General features: G+C 41.9%; 1 long non-coding RNA gene across 1 annotated transcript in view; it reads right to left on the reverse strand.

Annotated features, from left to right (window-relative positions):
- Positions 1-12943: 12943 nt before the first annotated feature.
- The window catches only part of LOC146763884 (uncharacterized), a 37174-nt gene continuing 31436 nt past the window's right edge, over positions 12944-18681 (reverse strand). Inside the window, exon 4 of the long non-coding RNA XR_014951618.1 lies at positions 12944-18655. This is a non-coding gene — a long non-coding RNA (uncharacterized LOC146763884). The remainder of the gene's footprint in view (positions 18656-18681) is intronic.

Here is an 18681-nt window from a genome sequence, read left to right on the forward strand (position 1 = left end):
GCTTTGATACTCACCGGATCTGGACTTCTCTTTACCTACTCTGAAGCTCATCACGACCTCCAGTCACATCCCCATCTACCCACCAAACCAACACCCCTGGGGACCTGGCTCACACTGCACACAAATCACCTCCAAGAGAGACCTCATCCTGAACCATTCTGGCCACAGACACTCCCACTGTGACACCCTTCTGTGGCTACAGGAGCCTCCTTGGACCAACACCCTGGGCTTATAGCCATCCCTGCCATGCCTTGAAATATAAGTCCTGGGCAAATACCTCACCACAGATAGATTGAGGCTAGGACCAGCACAAGACTAAAACTGGGTATTTGAAGTGTGGCTGCAGACAGTCACAAGCAACAGAAGCACCAGAGTGACAGAAATATCCTGCTGTGAGCTTGACTGCATTTCAAACAGGATGTGAATGCTAACAATACAACTTGACTCTCTGGGGGATTTTGGCTTTCTGAGTACTGGAGATTTGAAAATCATTGGTTGCTTCTAAGCAAGAAGAGGAGGGCTAATTGCACTCCGCTAATGAAGGACATTGGAAGACACAGGAGAGGAGATTTTTTAATCCTATCCCAGTCCCTAACCCAGCTGTCTGGCAGGCCACTCGACTCTTCCAGTTTAAGTTTTATTTGCTTTATTTGTTCTGGACATGACACCAGGCTCTTTCACATGTTCCACAGTCCAGTCTGGACCTGAGGTAGAGAAATGCTCTGCCTCTACCATGGTTGTACCCCTGGAATTATATTCCCTTCCATCCCTCCATGCTGGTTCCCTGATCTTGCAAGTCTCAAGCCACATGGCAGCAGTCCTGAGAAAGCAAATGCAGGCACAGCCATTGACCCAGATGCACAATTTCCCAGGATGATGCCATCAGTACAGCAAGAGTTTATATCACAAGTCATGCATTAAGCCTCAGACTACACAACTGAATTTTATCTCACAATAGTGGATCTCCCAGTTCTCAGGCCAGCAAATTACTTTACCTGGATAGCAAGTTCTTAATTAATGCAGCACAGATGTTTGCTCCTGTCCTGGAATTAAAGACTTATGTAAATGTACCTCACTGTGTTTCCCTGGGCTATCCAAGCCCAGGGAAGATGACACTTCTGCAATCCAGAGAGGCATGACATGAGGTCATGTTGTCCAGTGCAACTGAACTGCTCACCATAGGAATGGTCCCCTGCAAGATGGATCATTCTTTGTCCAGCTCCATTATTTTCCTGGCTGTGGGTTCTTTTCCCATTGACCTGCACATAATGCCCTTCTCCCCTCATTTAAATGCCTGCTGTCCCCAAGAATGGCACCACCAGCAAAGACTGTTCTCCTGCTGTTTTACACACTGCTCTTGTCATAGTGCAGGTCTCTACTTTTCAGGCAGGTCTCTACTTTTCAGACCAGACTAGTATCAGAGAGAAAGGTGCAGTTGCTGGAAGAGGCATCACCATCCCTAGATTGTTTAAAGAAAGGAAAATATGCCTGTACTGCTGTACTTTTAAGTAAGAAGAAGAAAGATGCTTTATCTGCCTTCCTGCAGCTTCCATTTTCTTTTTCAAGGGGTTTTGAATGAAGCTGGACCACTCAAGGATATAGCTACGCTGTGGAGTACAGAGGAGGGTGAATATTTGCTGGAGGATACAGAAGGATGGAAAGAAGGGACAGGGACAACAACAGGGGACAGACCGTAAATGCTCGAAGTCATAGACAGCAGAGAACAAACAAGCTCAGCAAATGTCCTTTATGGTGAAGAAATATTGCACCTCAAGGGAGAAGAGAAGCAGTGGTGAATTGTATCTACATGCCCACATTATGTATCTAAACACACTAACAATATTAAAAAACTAATTTATATGCTCTTTTTGTTACTCCTGAAAGAAATACCTCTCTGTGCTTTTCTCAGACCCTTGTTAATGCTCTCTGACATGCCAGTGTTGGAGTGCATGAAGAGCTTTGCACCATAGCATAGAGGTGTATCTGGGATCCACAGCACTCTCAGCCTTTAACCTCAGACTACTTCATTTAAGCATCTGCATGTTTGCACACGTCTCTTAATAGATTTTCAGATGGGCTCTCAGTAAATAGAAGGGGCTTTGTTTAGGGTGGCTTTTTTTTTTGTTAGTTTTGTTTTGGTTTTGGTTTTGGTTTTGGTTTTTGGTTTTGTTTTGTGTTGGTTTTGGGTTTTTTTTTGTTTGGGTTTTTTTTTTTTTTTTCAAAATGCATTTTTCCTTCATTCAGCTGACTAGTTTTCATTAGCATCTCTAGGAGAGTAAAGACCTGAGGGTGTATACTGCAGGGTAAAACAGCCAGCAGTGCTAAGACTAGGGGTTGAGGGTGTAGACAAGCTGTAGAAGGCAACATTAGAAATCAAGAGATGTTTTATTGCCTGCAAAGCAAAACACACAGTGGAGTAACACTACAAGCACTGGTGATTTCTGCGGTTTCCTGAAGCACCCTTTTTGATTTTGCTCTCACAGCAAAGCAAAGAAGCTACATGAAAGCTCAACATCCCATATTGGGTGCTTCCCTGCTTGAAGTGGTCTGCTTTCCTTGGCCCTGAGTCCCAGCAGCACTGTGATGGGGCAGACAGCATGTGGGAATCTGCTAGGGAACAGGTCTGGGTCTAACAGCGAGAGACTGCTGTCTTGCTTTCAGTAAAAAGGCAATCAACCCTGCATTTTGCTTTCCTTATAACTGTTCTCCCTAACATGCTCTAGTTGTTCCACATCAATCTTAAAACATGATCATTGCCCCATGTATAATGCTATTTTTATCAGTTTTTTACACTTTTGAAATACAGCTGTGACACAAAATATGTGATAGCTGTCACAAGAGAGAAGGAAAAAATATCTCATGTGTAATTCATAATAGCATGTTTCAGAAACCAGATCTCTCCAGAGAAGATTTTTCCACCAAATGAAGAAGGTTTTTCCACCAAAGTTGAAAGGGAAGGAATAAGGGGCTTAGGTGGCAGGCTGTGTGTGTTGAGTTTGGAGCACAGAAGAGCCAACTGCTTGTGGCAATATCTTCATCTGCCTTTGCATCTCCTGTACTTGTGCTGTAATGTATTGCAGATAAAAATCATCCAGCTAAGATTATGTATTTCTTCATCTGCTCATGGCTGACTACTTAGGAGCTCCACTAAGAGTCCAGGATTTCCACCAAATATAGCCTCTGTTAAGGACTGTGCTTGTGGAAATCCTTTTATTTTCTGTACATCCCCCTTCCCCATTGTATGGGCCTGTCTTGAAAAATACAAGTTGTTGCAAAATTACAGAGTTTTGTAGGTAAAACAATTAACATTTTTAGACATGGATGCCTTTCTATTTCCTTCTAGCTATTACTTCCATTCAGAAACCCCTAGGGAAAATTACTTAATCCTTGCTGATACAGAGGGCAACAGGAAGATCTTCTAGGATTTGATAGGACTTTTAATAATAAAGCCTCTACACCACAGAGCATTCACTTCTGCTGTACTATCCTAATGAAAGGCAAAAAAAAAAGAAGGCTGAAACTTCTCTTTGCTGTGTCTTGTGTTGCTTCTCTGATATCACCTGTGATATCATCAAATAGAAATAGCTTAAAGTATAGTGTGTTCGGTGGAAGAAAGATAACTGGCTTTGTTAGCTGAACTGATTTTAAGAAAATTTGCACATTAGTTTTCAATAGAAAAGGTACATTTCATAAACAGGAGACATGGTGCTGTTAATTGTAGTATGCCGTTTATACAAAGAGACATTTGGAAACTGAAGAAAAACAAGGGGCTATGTTTAGACAGTGTAATAACTGAGTTCATGTTGTAACTTAATTTAAGGGCTGTATGATGCCAGTTACGAAGCTTCTCTGATAGACTATTACTTCATCCTACCCTATGCAGTTTTTCTAACCTTACAGCCACTATCCTCTTTCATAATTTATATGTGGTCAACTTGGAAAACAACCAACCAGAAAAAATTAATATTCTCAAAATGAGGTATTTTTCTCCATTTGGAGACAGTGCCATAGCTGTATGTCTCCTGCACTTGATGAGCTTGTATTGCTTTTTCTTAAATATTTGGATTAATTTCCTGTTCAGGGTAGACCAATCCCTCATTGAAGTAAAAACCATGTCAGCTTTAGCAGGAATGTTTTCAGAGTCTCCACCTGGGAAGACTACATCTCTGAGTGGGAAAATAAACATATTGGCCTTTAGTTGGTTCGCTATTTTCTCTGCTGACAACACTAATTGTTCTGTCAGTCAGGATAGTGATGGTTTTCAGCACCAAGTCCTGAAAGAACAGGAGGATAATGTTGTCTTTTCTGACTCAAAAAACATGGATGTATCTAACCTTGTGTTCATAAAATTAACTTAAAAACCAGGATAGACTGGATAGCACTGTGCAAATGGGCATGAGCTGACACAGGTGAGCTTTCGCTGTATCTTTCCTTATGTTTCAGATTTAATAGAATTGGAGGATTATTTAATATATCCTCACAAGTTTTAAACTGCACTGTACTCTCAAACATGTTATTACACTAGGAAGTGACTGCATTTCACTTAGGTATAACAGAGCAGCACTAGGCCTGTCATTCACATCATAATACTGACATGAAGGAAATATATCTTGAAAACCATTTGATTTTTTTCTCTTAAATGAAGACCTTTTTTCATAAAGGAGGATTTTTTCAGCACCAATAGATACTAGTAGCACAAATAAGAAAATAGCTCCAATATACACCACGAATTACTAATTCAAATCAGCACCAATTTCTAGAACAGAGCAGATAAAAATATGTAAGCAGTAGTTGAAAGTACTTTGCCAGACTTCTGGACTATCTAAAATACATATCTGGACTACCTAAATACATATCTACACATCTGTACTGCCAGTTCTTTTCTAAAAGCTTGGTGAGTTGTTGTTTTTTTTCCAAGTGCAGAGGGTACCTATGCGGTACTTACTACAGGAGCACTCAGCAGTCTCTGCTTGTGTACAAGACAGTCAATGTAACCTTTTCACAGACAAATATTATTTCTATAACAAATCTGTCTGGAGTATTTCTTATATCATAATTTCTGACACAGCGATTTCTAATTAAGTATGTCTAAAACATAGGAAAATTAAATATTCTCTCACCAATAACACTAATGCCTCCAATCATGGTGTCATCATTTCCTTTAACACAAGACACTAATTTCCTACCCAGTTAATGAAACATGCCTAGAAGCAACTGTTTGTGCTTTTATTCTGTTTCTATCAAATGCCTCTCTGAGTGTTACTGCCCATAGAAACTTGGGGAAACTACAACATTACACGCTTTCCCTGATGATTGTAAGAAGACATGAGTACTTCTGTACATATACATGTTTACAGAAACATATGACCCCTCCATCTTACAAAATACTATACAAAAAGACACAAAGGAAGCACACGTAAATATTTTGTGTGAGAACCCCGGCCTTGCTCTGGGGTCTCATATGGTGGTGAAATTCCTCCTCCAACCCGTGCTTCCAAAGAAAATCTCCGCAGGCTTAGCTGTTCGGTCTCAAGGCAGTTTATTGCTAGTTATCTAACAGATTATGTTCTTGGACTGCGGCTATTTGATCAGCGGCCTGGGTAGAGGCACACACACACTGACACCCTGACTGTCTGGTGTCTTCTTCGTGTCTCCCCCCGCCCAGGGCTGCTGCTATCTTTTATAAGATATATTACATATAACATGTTTACAATTATTCCCCAATACCTACTACCTACGTTGCCAAGTGCTTTTCTACTCTAAACTAATCTGTGAGTGCCAACATCACCAAGAACATGGAGGTAAGAAAAAAGAAGGAGGAAGAACAGGATCAGCCCACTTTCCTCCATCTTAGAACTTCCGACCCCATGTACAAAGTGAAAACCCCCTGTACATGTGCTAAAACATGTACAATACTAAAAAAATTTCCCCTCTACTTTGTAATTACTTATACTATACTATCTAACCTTTTGTGACTGCTTGTTCCACCTCCAAAGTTGGTAATTCATTCCATGGCTCAAACTCAAAATCACAGCTGTTTTTCAGCTGCCTGCTGGGGTCTAGAATGCCTCTGACCAAGGCCTGGCACCTCTAAAAATGTCCGAGAGACATTCTGAGTTCCCACAATTTTGCATAAAGGTGGTTGCACTGGTGCCACAACTATGAGCTGTAGTGCTGAATACACTGGCATACACTCACAGCAGACAGCATTTGCATCTGTCTAGTCCTCTACACCTCTATACCTCTTCTCCTGAGCCCACTAAGCCAGTTGTAGAAATAGTGCATGACTTCCTCTTGTGTTGTACTACACAAACAGTTCATTTTAGCTTTTACAAACAACAAAAAAATATGGCCTTCACTGTGAGGTCAAATAAAGAAATACCCATAGTGGAAAGCAGCACTGAGCTGCTGCTTACTCTTGGGGAGGTCTGTTTACCTCTCTCTCTGCCCTGATGTCCCATCTAACTCAACATCTGGCTTCTCTATTTAAATTGCAGAGACTGTCTATTACTCCACATCCTCAAGTGCCCACAACAATAGAAACTTCTAAAAAAGATCAAGACCACTAGCACATAAAATATGGTAAGTATCAATGATGACATGGCACACACATGAAACGCCTGTCTGTTTTGAAATAGTCACCATGTGAGTCACCACACACAGATCATCTGACAGTCAATCCCATCTACCTTTTAAACTGCATCACACTAATATTACTACCATTTACTCAATTTTTTTCTCATTATTCAGACCAAAATTCTACATAACAAATAGTTAAGAATTTATATTATAGATGCTCAACACCCTAAAATATTCATTAGGAAAAAATATATTGATGAAACTGTACTGGTCCTCATATTTAATTAAGATAGGCCTGAATTCTCATCTCCACAACTAGAATTTGCTGTAGGAAAATACTAGTGGCATTAAAATCTGATATCTTACTCTATTCTGTGTCTAAGAATAAGTGCTCTGTCATGTTGGATATACACAGTGTCTATGTATCACTCTTCCATATGCACATTTAACCCACACAGAAATAAAACTGGGGGTGTGGGAATGATTTTTATTTTGTGGTCTGTATATCACTGCTTCAAATTACTGGATAATTAAGTAATTTATTATTATTGTGTGTGGGTTTTGTTCGCTGTGGGGTGGTTTTTCTCATTAGGATTTTTTTTTTTTTAATACTGATTGCAGTGCCAGGGGATGTGAGTGGCCATCCTTCAATCAGAAGGAAAAATTAATACACGGTACCATAAAGACATACCTACGGTCCAATATATAATAGGTGCTAAGGTCTTTTGTTTTTTCATTCTCACACTGCAGCCATTGAGGGTCATTTCCAGCATGACAGGCAGGGAGATCTGTCAACTGATAATTGCTTCACCCTTTCTCCCTTTGTTAAATTAAAGTTGGCTGCAGTTTGATTTAACATACTGAACAAGGCAGAGTTGAAGATTTTTGGGACACTGCAAAGCAGGGAACCACAGCTGAGATCTTATTCTATGACTTCTGTAATATCATATACTTAACAAGATGAAAATCTAAAGATTTTGATAGCGTAAAGTCTGAGGTGGAGATTTAGTAATGCTTTTCTCTGCTGCCTGTCCAATGAGGAATAAAAGTGATGGAAGTGATTATCAAGCTATACATCTACTGCAGACAACTTTTGTCTTTGGTGTCTCTTTCATCATTACTTTTTTACTCTGTTTCATCTTTTAACTTGTTCCTCTCCCAGTTCATTCTCTTCTTCCCATTTGATTCAGTTTTTGTAGCTTGTTCGATGCCACTACTTACTGCTGCCACATTTCAGACTGAGGTAAGACCAATCATTATCCAGATTTGGCTGTTTTGTGTGAAGGAAAACATGAAACTTCTCAAAAACCCTAACAATTTGTATCTTCTTTTTACATTGTGAAATAAAACACTGCTGCTGAAAATTCTGAACTCTAGAAAATTAGGTTTTAATACAGTAATCCAAATTTTTGGGGAAAAAAATGGAACTGCAAAATCACTTATGAGAGAGATAAATAAAAGCAATACTTAACAGAGTAAACATTTATTAGTCTTTTCTAGAAGTTGTCCTATTTCTTCACTATTAGCTAAGCTCCAAGCTGTTATTTCTTCTGAAACCTAAGCTTGACTCTTACACAGACCTTCCTTCTATGCTGCCCTTTCTGTTCAAGAGATCACAAAGCAATTTGCATGATGCAATGGCAAGTAAGTAAAACAAAAATATTGAATAGTATTTGAAGGTAGTATTTGCTCTTTTACTCTCTCATGTTGGTATCAGAAAAGTATATCAATGTTACATTAATGAAATGGAATGGGACATGTTTTAAGGAGTTACATATTCACATTTTATTTACCAGATAGCAGTGGACAACATCACTACAGTGTGTTGGTAGTAAGCGGCTCTATCAGAAGCAACAGCTTCATTTTTACACTGAATTAGTCCCATTGACAAACATGATATACATTTGTTGCTGGGTTATTGTTGGTCATTGTGGATAGATTGATTTACCATTCAGACATATTGCAAGAGTTCTGCATTTCAATTCTTAGGTCTTGTCGAGAACATCCTAAAACAAATGAAGACACATCTCCCTGCTAGATGCACTAATGCATCTATCTTTGGGTTCACAGTACCCTCTAAAATCTAGGTCTGAGATTCAAAGTCATTAGTTGTGTGTACTAACACCACACAGCTGCTTTTTCTAAAATTTTGGACTGTCCCTCTGATATTTTATCATGGACTTTCTGGACCTCTTGCAGTTCTGTAACCTGTCTGTAGCTCTGATCTGACTTTTCTACAGGTTTTGGCTTCCTGGTTATGCCCACCCAGATTTTACACAGGGGTTTTCTCTTTCACACACACACAGGCATAGCTGTCACTTTGATTTGTGGTGCTCTGCATTTTGGAAGCTTCAATGTCTTTTTTTGAGATGGTGACAAAGACAGATTTTGTCTCTATTTATTCCTTCAAAGATGCCCTGCAAGGATCCTTCCCAATTTGGCCCCTTCCTCTTCTGTCTTTGCATCTTTCTATTGGCTCTTATTTTTCTAAGGAAGCAGACATCAACACACTGGTCTTCATGTCTCATTGCTGTTGTAGCATCTCCACACTATGCTACCCTTCCTCTGACTTTCTTGAGGTTTGAGATTTTCTGCCTCTGCAGATGCCCATTGCAAAAGGGTGCTGTAAGCTCCTTACCTCTCTTACCGTTCCTCAAGCAGGGAATTCTCCCCAGGACATGTTAGTAGCTTTTAAATTATAAAAGTACATGTTCAAGGACTGGACACATCTGTAGAGCACCCTATGGTGCGCACAGCACATCATTGGACAGTTACTTGCTGGGAGAGATGAGTGCTTGACAGAAAATCCACAGGCATAGAAGAGCTCCTGTACAGACTGGTGATTGGTATACACGGCAGTATCTTGGAGGAATCCCCTGAATGTGCATTGCGCTGAACAGCTTGCTGACACCCTGCTTTTGCTCGAGGGTCCTACAACCCAAGCAAGAGACACCATGCCAGAGAGATTTTGTGTTCTTTCTGTAGAAGAGCTTCTTGTTCCCTACACACGGGACTACCTTGCAGCCTGCGCTGTGTCCAAGTGCCCGCATCTCCCAGGCTAACCTGTTACTCTGTGTCTCGGCCAGGCATCAGGGCAAATGTTTTTTAAAACAGGACCAAACTAAACTAAACTAAGCAAGAAGCACCGAAAATAAGCATGCCAACCCCAACGGGAGGCTGCAGGAGAATCTCCCAGGATGTGGTGTGAGGAATGTCCCCCAGGCGGCACATGGGGCCGGACTCAGTCCAAGTCCGCAGCCTCCGGACCCTTCTTGGTGCCTCAGCAGGGCTGCGCCGATGCCCCGAGCTCCCTCCGGGACCGAAGGAACCTCCCTGGCCGTGCCTCCCCCGCGGACAGGCCACCCCTCACCCTTCGGCCGCGGCGTGCAGGCAGCAAGCACAAACAGAGGTCGTTTTTTTGGTTTTTTTTGTGGTGTTTTTTTTGTAGGTTTTTGTTTGTTTGTTTGTTTGTTTGTTTGGGGGGGGTTGGGTTTTGTGGGTTTTTTTGGTTATTTTTTGGGTTTTTGGGGGTTTTTTGTTTCTTGTTTGTGGAGAGGGGGGTTGATTTCCCCCCCCACCCTTCGTGAAGGGCTTAATAATACCTCCGTGATCGACGTCGGGCACCGCGCGAGGCTTCGGCAGAGCAGAGGTGCTGTACATTTGACAGTGCTATTAAAACGTTACTAAAGTTAACGCAGCCTCGACGGCATCTAAAAAACTAAATAAGAGACTAGTTTCAACTCCAATCCCCACTGGAGGGGATACACTAGTATGTTTCTTATTTTTATTTTCCTTATAGCCTGTTAAATTGACTAATAAAGTCAACACAGAGTTCTCTGTGTGGCTTCAAAAAACTCAGTAATTTTGTTAGAAAACGTTGAAATCCAACCCCAAAGTATTCAGCCCAAATATTTAGTTAAAGTAACCCTGTGGGTTAATAAACTAAACAAAGGCAAACCATGCAAAACTGCAGCAATGAAAACCAGACTTAAATAAACGAAGGAAAGTTTATAAGAACCCTTTAGCTGGAAAAAAACAGCGAGGGAAAACTGCATGAAAGTTTAATATGAAGCATGTGACACACAGGGGCTCGTTTTACAGGTACACAGCTTCGCTTCAGACAGTCGTTGTCTCCAGAAAAATTTCAAAAATAATTTTTCTCTAAGCTGCATTTCCTTTGAAACTTCACTGCAGCGTTTTCTACTGAAGAAACACTCGACAGCTTTTGGCAGGTTAAAAGGACCTCTTCTCTGTCTTGCAGCTCTCTCACTGCCCACACTTCACCACATTGCTAATTTTGGTGTCTGACTTGTTTAGTTATTTCAGCTCCAGTAATGTGGTTGCAAAATATTTACCTTTCACACAAGAACCTGGATTATTTTGATTAGAGACCGATGCACTCTTCAAAATGTTTGCTTATGAGCGGGAGTTCTTCAAAAAGGGGCACAACAAAAGATCCCTCTTCTCAACTACTGCTTTTAAAACAGTTGTTAATAGCTAAACCCCGGGTTGCTATAGAGGTGGAGTAAGCCTCTAAAAATAAAAAAAAGGACATTTAAACCAAGCTATTCAAAATACATATGCGAAATTATCTGAGATTGCCTTCAGCACGCTGGCAGTTTGGTAATAATTATAACCATTGCTGTTCTGCAGTTTAGATGATCATGGAAGAAACCTTCATGACAATTGTTTTTTTATCAAATAAAGGGCATGGGATTGATGACATGTTTTCCTCTATGGGTTTCCAAATTATTTTCTTTTGCATTATATCCCTAAAGAAGCAGCCCAGGAAAAGACCTCTGGAAAAACAACCCCCAAAATAACAGGAGATCGTTTAAACTTCTCTTCTTAGTTGCTTTTCATTGTCAAGAAAAGCTGAATAAACAGCGTCAGCACCGCCTGAGAGCGGAGAAAGCAGGTTTGGAATGAAAGAGACATGCGGAGGGAAAAGACGAGGGCTTTTTTTATTTCTTCCCTTTTCGAGTACTTAACTTTCTCCTTTTCAGAAAGGAGCTTCGTGCAGCCCAGGGAGCACTTTATTTACCGTGTACAGAAGAAACAAGTCAAATTTAAAATTAACCTCCAGTCGTGCTGGGAATAGATCCGACCAAATGTTGGGGGAATTCCTTCATTTCCCTCTTCTGATATTTTTGTCCAATTCCGCTGTTTAACCATCACCCGTTGTACTGCCAATGAAGAGAACGGTCCCTTTCGGTGACAAGCCCTGATGAAATGATTTTCTTTAGAAAGAAAAAGAGAAAGATGGACTAAAGAACTTGGGGCAACAAAGCTTTACAAGGAGAGAAGAAAGACTTGGGTAAAATACGACACATTTATCTATCAATTGCTAGACAAGACAAAGAAGGCTTAACAACAGTTTGAAAAGAGTGGCCTGTGAATGGTTACTATTCAATTTGTATTTTATTCCCCGCTGGTCATGGAATTGAGATCAGAAGAAAAAGTGAAAACACATGGCTGAGGTCAGTAGGATCAGAGAACCACCACATACAGCAAAGGGAAGGAAAAGCAAAGGGAACTTGTGTGAAGAAATGGATTATATAAACAGAGCTTACCATCGCCTGCACCCCATTATCCTATAATTTACACTGCATGGGAGCATAGAAATATATTAAACTAGTGATAGGTTTCACCGTTGCTTTATGCCAATCAATTCCATTATATACTTTCAGACATGTTTAGAATTCTTGGACTAATGTGTTTATTTTAAATATCACAGGGAAATTATGACATCACCGGCAAATAATGCTGGGGAAGGTTGCCTTCCTTTTGAAGTATGCTGCAGTGAAACATGATTTTAATTACATAATCACTTTGGAACCGTAATTATATAATAAACGAGGAGGATTAAGCGGGAAGTGTATAGTACATTAAAAATTGCTTAGGTCCTGGAAAAACAAACCGAACACACAGTGAGAAACTCTCGGTCACGAAGATCGCTTGATAAATTCGGGCTACAGCGTTTATTTGCGTTTTGCCCGAGGCGACAAGAAGATGTCCCCTCCGACAGCAAGCCGACGCTTGCTTCTCGTTTTCCTCCGGAGAACACAAACGCAGCCCCGGTTCCGCTCGCCGCCGCCTTTGCCCGGCGGGACCGCGGCCCGTCCGCGCCGCCCGCGGAGCTGGGGCCGGCCGTCACCGGGGAGGGGCCGCCGCCGCCCGGTCTGTCCTCCGCTGCACCGCAGAGCCAGGCGGCGACAAATCTGGCTTTTAAAAGAGGGATCAGTCGCCCTCCCTCCGCCCGCCGGGTTCCGCAGGCGCGGGCCGGGAGTACCACGCGAGGACTTGATTTTTCACCCGTGGGCTGCGCCCCGGGAGCAGCGCCCATCGCCTCGGGCAGCGGTGCCCCGCTCCGCTGTCCTCCAGAGGCGCGGGGGAGAGGAGGTCTCGCTTCACTTTCTAGGTGGCTTTTTCGTGTGTGTGTGTGTGTGTTTGCTTTTTTGGGTTGTTTGATTGGTTTTTATTTCTTGTTTTCGTATGGTTGTCATGTTTCTTTTCGTTGTATTTTTCTGTTTGTTCGTTTGTTTGTTTGTTATTTCTTGGTTGTTCTTTAAGGGCTAGACCTGAGCGCGGCAAGGTCCCGGGGACCCTACCTGTCCCCACGTGCTTCCCCGGCACTGCCATCACCTTTGCAATCTGTCAGGCACGGGAGCCGGATCTGCCAACCTCTTTCTGCGGCTCCCCCCTTCTTCCCCGCCGCTTTTGCCTCGTCCCCCTCAGACCGAGCCAGGCACCAGCACTGCAGGGGAGCAGTGGCCTCCGGGACGCCCCGAGAGCGCAGGAAGCCCCAAGAAAAGGAAGGGAGGGACCTCGTCCACACAGTAAGTGCCCACATACTGCCCAGAGGGCAAAGCCCTGGGGACAGTGGTTGGATCCCCAGACCAGAAAGAAATTCAGACCCAGCTAACCCAGTGCAAGAGCCTCTGCTTGTAGCATCGTGGGGCACTTCCACCCAGGTTTCCAGTGGTTTGTTGCAAGTCAGCTTGGCTCTCAGGACACATCAGACTCAGCCCTTGCCACACAGCCAGTGAACTGCTCTCAACATTTATCCAATGGGCTGCCCACATCAGGGACATAGCTTCGGATCTGGACTGTATATTTCCTACCCATCAGGACACCTTACTTTTTGGAAGGTGAAGAGGAACCACGGCAGCACAGATACCTTCACTGCAGAAATGGCTTGGACCATCACATGCAGCTTTGTTCTGGACTGGAGAGCTGTACCTGGAGATCTTCTTCATCTAGATGGGCTTCTAGCAAATCCACTGCTCAGAAAGACCTCTGCAAGCACAGAGAGGTCTTGTAAAGAGCTGGCATGTGGAGGGGCAAGCACAGGTAATCTGCTTGGTGCAGCTTCACCTGGTCCCTGCCTGCAGGGAACAAAGTGGACTGGCACCTAGGGACCAAGCAGCTCCATGCTTTATCCAGAGTCTCATGGCACTTCATCCCCAGCCCATCTAGCAGGCTTTTATTTGGTCTCTGAAGTTAAGGGTCACTATTTCCAGGGGAGTTGCAATTCCAACACATGCCGACGTGGTTGGTCTGGAAACCACAAAGGCAGGAGGCTGCTTGATGATGGCACACAAAGCCAATCCAAGTATGGGACACTCATCAGGTCGCTCTGGACCCAGGCAGGCCAGCTAGCTCCCCACAGTTCCCTACAGACCAGATCAAAACTCATGGATTCCTTGAGAAAAACAGCTTGCACTCACATGCAGATGCTAATCGCATACTCAAGAGGCTGTCCCAAAGACAGTAATTTCCCCAGATGCTAGCTGTGTGGTCATGAATTCTCAGGAATATAATTTTTTCATATGAAAACATTTATTTTTCTTCCAGATGTCATGGTAATTAAGGCGGAAGAATGCACTCTGTTAAATGTGTGAGAATGATCATGGTGCCTCACAAGTCTACAGGAGTCCCTGGAGGACCAAGTACCAGATGGCACAGATGAGTCTCTGACAGGGGCATAGGGGTGTATAAAACAGGCCTCAGCAAAAGTCTTTCAAGATGCTGTCACAAGAGGGAAGCTGGTCACAAAGAGGGGAAGTGAATATGGCAGAGGAAGGTTTCTGGTGCAGTGGGGAGGCTCTAAAATTATCCAATCAGTGTTCTACACTAGCAAATGGTAAGCACATCAGGTTGTTTTAGTCAGAAATTAATCTGGTTTGTTCTCATCATGGTGTCTGCAGTGGTATTGCTGGAAGTCCTGGTTTCCTAATTACATGGGGGAAAACAAAAGAACACAGGAATGAACAAAATATCTGCCAGAAAAGAAATAGTCTAAAGAGGCAGTCTGTGATACCTGTAAACCACAGGCATCAAGAAAGGAGAAATAGGAAGCTGTTCTGGGCTAAAGGGCAGCAAAGTAATAAGAGTGCCTAAAGCACCCAGAAGTCTGTTTTCCGCTGTGCAGATGTGGACCTTTTTAATTCAGAAGCTCTCAGACCCCATAAGTGTAAATGAATTGAAAAACAAAGAAGTGAATTTGTGCTAGGTTCATGACTGGACAGCCCATGGATTTGTCCCTGCACGGATTTGTCCCCTGCTCCTAAAATGGAGTTTAGTAGAGGTTAGGAGGTGGCAGTATGACTCTCAGCTCCCCTGGCTCTTATGTTTTTTAACTCCCATTCTGGCACTTTTTATTCTCTTGTTTTGGGACATCTCAGTAACACTGATAATATAAGAACTAATACTTAAACAGCTTATTTTATCCAAGTACTTCAGAGACCTGTGCTGACATGGTTAAGTTTGCTAAATAACCTTGGACAGATGCAGCAGTTTGTTTACTTCGTATTTAGTAGAAACTGTGTACACTTGGACCATCAGATGGAAAGACATAACAAAATTATTTAAATAGTTTCCCCAGTGGAAGTTCTTCCCTGAATAGAGTGTGTTGCAAAAATTTCACTGACAGTTTGAAAAGCTGAGTTTGAAAAGGACTGAGAACTACACTGGAAAAATCTAAGGGTATAATATGATTAAATACAACTTAATGGACTGGATAGTCTTGGTTTGACTGAGCATAGGTTTATATCAGACTCATTTAAAAGTAACAGAAATTGGTTTTTTTGCAGTGAAAGTGGCCACTTTTCTATTATTTGTCCTTCCATCATTTTTTATTTGACTCAAGAAAAAAAAAACAAAAACCACTGTTGCTTCAGTTGCTTCATCCAGCAAAAATGTGATAGAAACGTCTGGTGTATCTGTCTTGTCTAAAGACTCCTCTTACCTGCTAAAGCTCAGTGTTTGTTGTCTGGACTGCATGTCGGACAGAGCCTGTACCTCTCCTAGTTTCAGCCAGGATAGACTTCATTTCTTTTTTAGTAGCTGATATAGTACTGTATTTGAATTTGCTATGAGAATAATTTCAGTAGCATGCAGATGTTTTTGTTGTTGTTGTTGAGTAATGTTTACCCTAAGGACTTTTTGGTTCCTGTGCTCTGCAAGTGAAGAGATGCAGAAGAAGCTGGGAGGGAGCATGACCAGGACAGGTGACCCCAATTGGAGAGAGGCATATTCCATACCACAGAACACTGTGCAGTACATAAACTGCATCTAGTTCCCAGGAAAAGGGCCAATCTCTGCTTAGGGACAGGCTGGATATGTATTAGTGGGTGGTGAGAAGTTGTATCGTGCATCACTTGCTTATCTCGGGTTCCCTTTCTCCCTTTCCTTTTCATTACTATTACTTCTGCTGCTACTATGTTATTATTGTATAGTTTTGTTTCAGTTATAATGCTGTTCTCATCTCAACCCATGGGGTTGTCATGGTTTAACTCTAGCTGAAAAGTCAGAACCACACTGAGACATTTGCTCAACACCCTTCTCTCCCCCCTGCCCCTGTGAAATGGGGAGAAGAATCAAAGTAAAACTAGGTTTAGGCAAGAACAGTTCAATAATTGAAGATAAAGTAAAATACAGTAATAATTGTAAATAATAATAATAATAATAATAATAATAATTAAAAGGGAAAAAACAAGTGGTGTACAATGCAATTCACCACCTCATGATTGATGTCAGACCTTCCCCCCCATTCTCCCAGACTAACCACTCTTCTGAGTAACTTCTCTCAGTTTATATTCTGGGCATGACCTTCTGTGATGCGGAGTACCCCTCTGGGCAATTTGGGTTACCTGTTCCAGCTATGCTTCCTCCCAGTTTGGTTTTTTACCTCCTCACTGGCAGAGCATAAGTCAAGGGAAAAAAGAATCCTTGACTTGGGATAAACACAACTTAGCAGCACACCAAAACATCAATGTGTTATCAACACCATTCTCATTTGGACTCCAAAACACAGCACTGTCAGAGTTACTGAGAAGAAATTAACTCTACCCTGGCTGAAATCAGGACAGAGATTTACCTCTTATTCAGATTCTCCTCCCCACCAGGGAGGAAGAAATGAGTGATCAGTTGTGTGATATTTAGTTGTCAGGTGAGATTAATCCAGGAGAGTGCCCAAAGTTCTTTCCCTGACAAGTATAATGTATCCAGGTTTGCGAGAAGGCATATCTCCAACATGATGGCAATGCATCCCTGCCTTGCATTCACAATACAGTGAAAGGGAGGCTCAGAATGTTAAGGCCCAGAACACCCATGATCATCCTCTGGGAACCAAGAAGGGGGTTCCAGTTACTGTTGGTGCAGGGATATTTTTCACATAAACCTTGACAGACTCACAGACAAGTGGACCTGGGCAGAAATTTCAGGTGCTCTTTCTTGGAAAATGAAAATGTTGCAGAACACAGACCTACTGGCAGACTGCAAAGTCATGGAAATGAAGGAGGACTTATAGAAGTTTCAGCAGTGATAGTGGAGCACTGTCATATTACTGTTTTTTTCATGTGCAGTCTATGTATGAGAGATTGCGAGGTGCTAAGCTTGAAGAAAGAGCAGATCAAGTAAATGAAATTACTATTATTCTTTCTACTGTTCATATTTGAGTTAATGATATCCCTTTCAGGGCTGTTGATTGATGTAAAAGAATCAACCAGACAAGAAAAGTGGAAAAAAGATAGATGGGAAACCGTTTTTCCTTCTCAAAAGACAGCACATTTAGACATATCTTCTTGATAATCACAGATATCCCTTAATTATGAATATGAAGAACTGCTTGCCGGGTTTTACAAGCCTGGGAAAGCAGGTCTGTAACTTCATCAGTGTCCCCAGAATGTCTGTGAATAAAATCTATTAGAAGAGCATTTATTTATTTTTGTAACTAGTCTTTCACCAGAGATAAGTCTATCGATTCTTCATAAAATAAAGCAGGGAACTCCTGAGAGTGCATTGCTTAAATACAAATTATCCAGATGGAATCTGGGGCTGGGAATCTGTATTAGGCCTACTTGTGTTCTGACATCTTCTTTTAACCTAATAATATGTAGGAAATTACTTGAGAAAAACAGAAAGAGCCATTTTTCTCTGCCATGAGGATATGCACATGAAGGATTTTCTGGAGTTTTTGCTTCAGTTATGCCACTGGAAACAGTGAGCATCCTTTGCAGATGAGATTTAGAAACTGTTCAACTTTTTTGGGAGCAGACAATTTTCTGCCTGTGATAAATACAAAGATGGTGAAAGAAAGCTGATTGTGTTTTGACTGAATTTATGACTGCCTTTGAGTCCAGACACATATTTATTTATTTGCCTTTAGATACAATAGACAACGAAAGTGACCTTGAACACTTCACTTTATAGAGAAACCTAATTTTATCTGAGCTAAAGATATTTAAGTAGGAGTTTTTCCAGTACTCTTAAGATTGAATCGAGATGAAACTTTGCCCCAGCATGGTAGAAATAATTATCCACTAGAAAGCATTTTGTGAGGCCTAGATATCCAGGCCTCAGTTTTTTTCTTTCATGCATCTCAGTGGATCTAGAGTTCTGTATGGCTCAAAGCCTACATCTATGTAGTGTGGTCATTTCTAGGAGCACTGAACAAATTTTAAACACCATGCATGTTGGGAAGTTTTAAATATATGGTGGGAGAAGTTTTGTGCACAGAGATCTTGGAGCTCCTGGCTGGAATGTTCCTCTTGCTCTGGTCATCACAATATCCCTAGGAGGACATGCACATAAGCAATT

The sequence above is a fragment of the Lonchura striata genome, chromosome Z (assembly GCF_050655825.1).
Source record: "Lonchura striata isolate lonStrDom1 chromosome Z, ASM5065582v1, whole genome shotgun sequence".
Taxonomy (NCBI): domain Eukaryota; kingdom Metazoa; phylum Chordata; class Aves; order Passeriformes; family Estrildidae; genus Lonchura; species Lonchura striata.